General features: G+C 41.3%; 1 protein-coding gene across 6 annotated transcripts in view; it reads left to right on the top strand.

Annotated features, from left to right (window-relative positions):
* LOC118334671 (receptor-type tyrosine-protein phosphatase mu-like) overlaps window positions 1–6,040 on the top strand; it is a 162,745-nt gene that overhangs the window by 139,444 nt on the left and 17,261 nt on the right. The window lies entirely within an intron of this gene.

Raw genomic sequence — 6,040 nt, 5'->3', positions numbered from 1 at the left:
GCCGGGTTCATCACTGCGAGGATTTCAACTGTATTATTACGACTTCTATAATTGTCCCATAGTCATTAAGAGCATTCCATATTTCATTTAAAAATATGCATATGGAGATCAGCAGTCAAAGAAATATGGCAAACAGAAGCCCCTCTCTAAGATGAAAAGCTCGAGAAGCCAAACGTGTTTGTATTCAAGTTAATTAGCCCCTGTTTTCTCATCGAGCTCGCATAATAAGTCCCCATTTTCCATCGACCGTATCGCAAGCACGATAAGACTTTTTCAGTGTGTGGAGCCATCCAGTACGAAAGAGAGTAGGTGTGTGTGTGTGTGGAAACATCTGTATTCTCCAGGAGAGCAGGGCCTTTTATAATTCATCATCAGCTCCGGCAGACTGACAGGAAGGAAGGCTCAGTCTGCTGACACTGAGGCAAAGAGCAGCCCGAGATGATAGGAAAGCCAGACATAGACCTGTCTCTCTCAGTCAGACAAAGTGCATACTGTAGCACCTGAAAAGAGCACCTGGGCATTGGCACAGTTGCTGAAAATGAGGAAGTAGTCCCTTCTCTCCCCACAGTAAAGTTTTTTAGTGAGTGACACTTCCAGTCAAGTCCACCGGGACCAGCGGTAGCTCAGAAAATGATGATACCCACGATAGTGCTGGATAAGCAAAAAAATCTTTGTCATAAATTGGTTGTGGGGGTGGTTGAGGGTGTGCTTAATATGGCAGACGTGTGGGATAACGTTGTCCCCATTCTCTTATGCTATAAACTACAATGACACTCATTAGTTTGGGGTTTATTGATGAGTCCCTTTGCTCTGTCAAGGTGACAGTGGCAGGTAGAACAGCTGTCACTCCATAAAAGCCTCATCACCCAAGCTCCACTCCTCATTATGTAGGTCATTCTCTCATCCAGGGCTTTTTTTTTTGCTGCAGCAATACAACAACTGACTCTCAGTAATTCACCAACGCCAACTGCAGCTCACCTACTTAGCAGATTGAGCATGTGCGTACGGCTCAGCCCTCCCAGTTCTCCGCCTTGCCTCTGTCCATTTTTATGTCCTGCGGATGGTTTAAATACCAATCAGACACGAGCTTCTTCCTGGTGGAGACTGTGAATTACGCTGAAGCCGGGGTACAAACAGCTCCGATAAGTCCCAGCATCCTCCTGGTGATGTGGAAAATATTCATGACGTGGGAAAGGGTTCAATTTCATCAAGTTTTCACCCTCCGGCCTTCTCCGCTCTTCCCTCCCCTCCTTCGCAAGCAACCAAATGTCACCGGCAGCGCAAAAGTTTTATTATTTACAGGTTAACATCTCAAAAGCCCAACGGGGGGTGTGAGGGATGGGAGATAGAAAGAGAGAGAGCGCAAATCAATGATAAGTGAGTGTACATTATGCCAAAGTGTGCTGCATGTAATATTAATGGGCAAGAAGGGAACGTAGCCCGCGTGTTTGTCTGCGAGTGTGTGTACACGTGCACGTTGATCGGGAGTTTTGCGGCGTACCTGGCTGGGGGATTTCTACAGCTGTCACACTCTCTGCTTCTGAGGAGGAACAGGCCTAGTCCCAAAACACAGCGTCTGCTGCAGCAGCATTAGGGTCTCTGACAGCTGGAAATGAAGCTTCTACTGGTGTTCTTCTCCTGTGAAGTGCCTCCTCCAAACTTCTCCAACTAGGCTCCACGCACGGCGTACTACAACACAAACACTGCTGTCGCCTCGTAGTTCCTCAAGTGAACTCTCTAACTGATCGCTCTCCTAACCTGTGGCTAAAACCTTTAAGACTGTAAGCATTCAGTAAAGCTCTTTATCAAGATGACTTACTTGTGTTTTGAGTCCTCTTTTTGTAGGTATCAAGGGCTTATTATTTTCAGCTTGTTTTTTCTTTATCGAGAAATGTATTGGTGTTTATTTTGATTCTTAAAAAAAAACTGGTAAAGTATTTTTGTATGGTGCAATATGTAGTTCAAAGGAACCGTTTGGACATTTTGGATAAATATTCTTACTCAGGCTTTCATGTCTGTACACTTACTATGGAGAGAGCCGGCAGGCAAATAACTTAGCGTGGCATGAGAACTGGAAGCAGGGTGAAACAGCTAGTAACTATGAAGCTAAAAAAAATAACATGTTGCATCTTGTTTGTTTAATCCACAATGGAAAAACAACTAGTTTGAAAGAGAAACATCAAGAAATAGTTGCAGGAGATTTGCCATTTTTAAAGTTTGCTTTGGTTCAGTTTGAACACTAAATTACTTGGTTAAGGTTGGGGAAAGATGCAGTCATAACATTTTATAATAACCACAGGAACAGTGCTGTTTGCATGCTTTCATGCCTTCTCACTATTGCAAAAGGAATTTTCTTCTTGTTAACAGAAAAAGTTAACTGATCACTGCAGTGACTACTTGCTGCAAGAGACACAGATTGCAAACTCATTTAAAATCAGGCTATTTTTCATTGAAGATTGGTATAAACAGAAAACAATGAGTCTTAGAAATATCCAAATTCCTTACGATTGTCACCAAACGTTCTGTTAAACTCTCTCCACACTACGTAAAAGCTGTCAAATTGTTCTTCTTCTTATACGTCTATACATCAGGACCCACACTGACTTCCTTATGACTGTCATCAAGTTCACCACTGCCCAGCATCTCCCCCTCACCTATTCTCTATCTCTTCATACATATGGAAACATAAATTGGCTGGCTGAAGCTTGGCAGGAGCCTCCCATTGGATGATTTACCATATAATGGCAAGTGTTATTATGTTACTGAAGTCCTACACACCAGCTGTCCTGCTTCTCAGTCTCCCTCTCCCAAACTTCTCAGCAGTGCGTATCCTCCCTCGGGGAGTGTAGGAGGTAGTAGAGTGGGTGGTTCAATCAGGTTGAGTAGTTATTGGAAAGACTGGAAGTGACTGGAATTGGAGATTGAGGTCCTACAGTTAGAATCGAGACGAACCACGTCACGAAAAGCAAAGGAAATGTGGGAATACAAATGGAAGAGATTGAGGAGCATTGTTCCAAATTTCTAGATATCCAATTGGTATGGAAGGAAGTCAACAGTTTAATTCTCATGTTTTTTTTTAAAAATACAACCATTATACTCGGCAACATGTTCTTGTTTGTCCAAAGAGAGACACATGAGCAGGCTGGCAGCAGAAACATGATTGTGGAGATGATAGTTCATTTTGAAAGGTTTATCTCTTATTCTTTTTTCAGCAAAGAGTCTCCTAAATTTCATTGCAGTTTGTGAAAAATGTCAGTGATTTAAAATATGTCACACAAGGCTGTGCTTGAGTACAGTTAAGAGGATAGACAGTCAAGAACTGTTTCGGCAACACAGAAAGCAAATCAAACATGGCTTGATCAATCAAGTGATTAAAATGGTGATGACACTTTGTTGATGCCCCTGAGGGAAATTAGGTTGTTGCAGAAGACGGAAGCTAATAAGAAACACAAACAGTACAATAATAATAGAAAAGGATGCTGTAGCTGTTGCAGCTGGTGTGTAATAGCTTCTCTTTTAACTTATCAAACAATTACATACGGTTTATATGCAATAAAACCGTTATTTAGTTCTGAAGGGGGGGGGGGGCAGTTTTTGCTTTAATTTGATAGTTTGATTTGATAAAGATACAGACAGGAAATCAAGAGATAGAGAGATAGGGATAATGAGTAAGAGACATCCCCAGCAGTTAGGCTGTACAGTATGGCATCTTAACCACTCGGCTTCCAGACGCCCCTAAAAGCCTCAATTTTAAGAGGAGTAACACGAAATGTGTTTTCTCCAACAAGCAAGCAGCGTTGTTAGTTAAAAGCTAATCACCCATTAATCAACTCACATGAATCTTGGTTAAATCAGCAATACTAAAATAAAGCACATAAGGTGGGGGTTGGGGTGGCGGAGGGAGCCGCGGCAGCCAATGATGTTGGCATAAGTGTATCAGCAGAGTAATAATGAGTTGTGTCAGGTTTAATGTCTGCACTGTACACCCGCATGAATATGATTGGACGCCATTAGCCAAGCAGCTGGATGAGCCAGTGATTCTGAAGCATAGGAAACTAATACTACCACCAATACAGCGGCGACTTCACTGCTCTGCCTGAACTAACGCAATGCTACATATACTGTATATATATATACATTTTTTTTTAAGTTTGAAGAAGAAAAAGATTGGAACTAAGGCCTGTTGCCCAATCTTTCAAGATAAATAACCACAGCCCAGTGTCTTGCATGGCTGCTGCCACCAGTCGGTGTTTGAATAGGTGAAGACAGTATGCCATGCTTTCTCATGCACAAGTAGTGAAGTGGTCCAATTACAATTCAACAATATTGGTTTGATTTCAATTGGTGATGTTTGTTTTATGTCTGTCCCCATCTCACTCTCCCCTGTCTCTTCATGTCACCCCTAAACATCCCACTATCATGCAGAAGCAGAAGTGCCCCCAACAAAAACTTGTTTTGAAAAATATGTAAATATTCTGTGAAAGTCTGTGACAAATCTTTTAAAAGTAAATGTCTGTGTTGAATTTCACATCAAATAAGAGACTGACCACCACTAAAATGACAAAATTGTTTTACATCACCTGCTTCGAAGGCCTAAAGGTTATTTAATTTATTTACCACGTGAATAACAAGGACGAAAAACCCTAATGGTTAAGTTTGTGCCATGTTGTTGTGCCATCATGTGCCTGTGTCTCTGTGTGTGTCTGCATAATTTGTCATGTCTCCAGGTGATTTGGGCCAACGCAGGAGAATGCACAACTGCAGAGATTTGCATTCACTAATTAATTTGTCAGAAGTAATTTTTTTTCCACTTGGTGCTTGATTAAAACTAATATTAATAATTTTAATTAACCAGAATAATAATTAAATTCCTATCAATCCACAATTATTGCTCAGTCAAGTTTTAAATATTGGAGGCATTCAACGGCTCTCTGCTCATTTATTTTGATGTTCAGCAGACACATTTAGGTCTGGTTCGGTGGAAAGGTTGGTGTTGAACAGATGAGGTGTAGTGGTAATTACTTTGAGCTTTTCCACACACACACAAACACCAACACAACACACACAAACACAACACCAACAACACAGCCAACACAACACACACACATATATATACAGGCTTTAGCCTCATCTTTAAATTTGTGATTTATTTGTACTCTCTTGTTTCCATCTGTATTTAAGCCCTCTGCTGTAGAGTAAGCACTTTGCAAGGAATCTGTTGTAGGAAGCACTATAAATAAATCTGATATGACATGTTTTTCAATTCTCAATCCGAGCAGTGAAAGTGGAGGAGAAAATGCTCCATAAACTGCGTTGTTGCTGTAGGACTGTAATACCTTCCAAATCCCCTGTGTTTATATTGTGTGTAAGTTGATCTGTCTCTCTGTCTGCCTCTGAAGACAGAGACAGAAGCTTTATTGGCTCGACATTTTGATCAAAAAAACATGTTGCCACGGTGTATCCCCGAAGAGAATAAAGTAAATAATGCATACAATACATATATTTAAAAAAATCACTCATGACTAGTGCTTTAAAAACACAAAGAAACACAATTCAGTTTAAAACCTTTTGCCTGCAGAACACTGGCACCATGTAGAACTGAAAGGTTACATGAATATGAGCAGAAGAGTATGTGGACACCTGCTGTTTTTCATGATTTGAACAGGCCTCAGTTCCAGCATAGACTGATGTTTGGGCAAAAGTCTGGGAAAGGTCTTTTCCCGTTTCAACATGACGACGCCCATGTGCTCAAAACCAGGCCATTAAAAAAGAAACCTGACCTTTAGGATGAACTGGAACACCAACTGCGAGCCAGGTCTTATCACCCAACATCAGTGGCCGACCTCATTACTGCTTTTGTGGCTGAATGGGAGAAAATTCCTGCAGCCAGGTTTCAGAATCTCGTGGAATTTTCTTTCCAGTGGAGAGGAGCTCATGGTTTTGCAGTTAGATGTTCAGTAGTCGCATATGGGGGTAATGTTCAGGTGGCAACATCATTTGCTTGGGTGTTCACCTACTTTTGGCCATATAGTGTATGTAT

Source organism: Morone saxatilis, unplaced genomic scaffold (assembly GCF_004916995.1).
Source record: "Morone saxatilis isolate NCDOM2014 unplaced genomic scaffold, NCSU_SB_2.0 Contig23, whole genome shotgun sequence".
NCBI classification, from domain to species: Eukaryota; Metazoa; Chordata; class Actinopteri; family Moronidae; genus Morone; species Morone saxatilis.
Note: the sequence above shows the minus strand (reverse complement) of the source record. Positions and strands in the feature narration are given on the sequence as shown.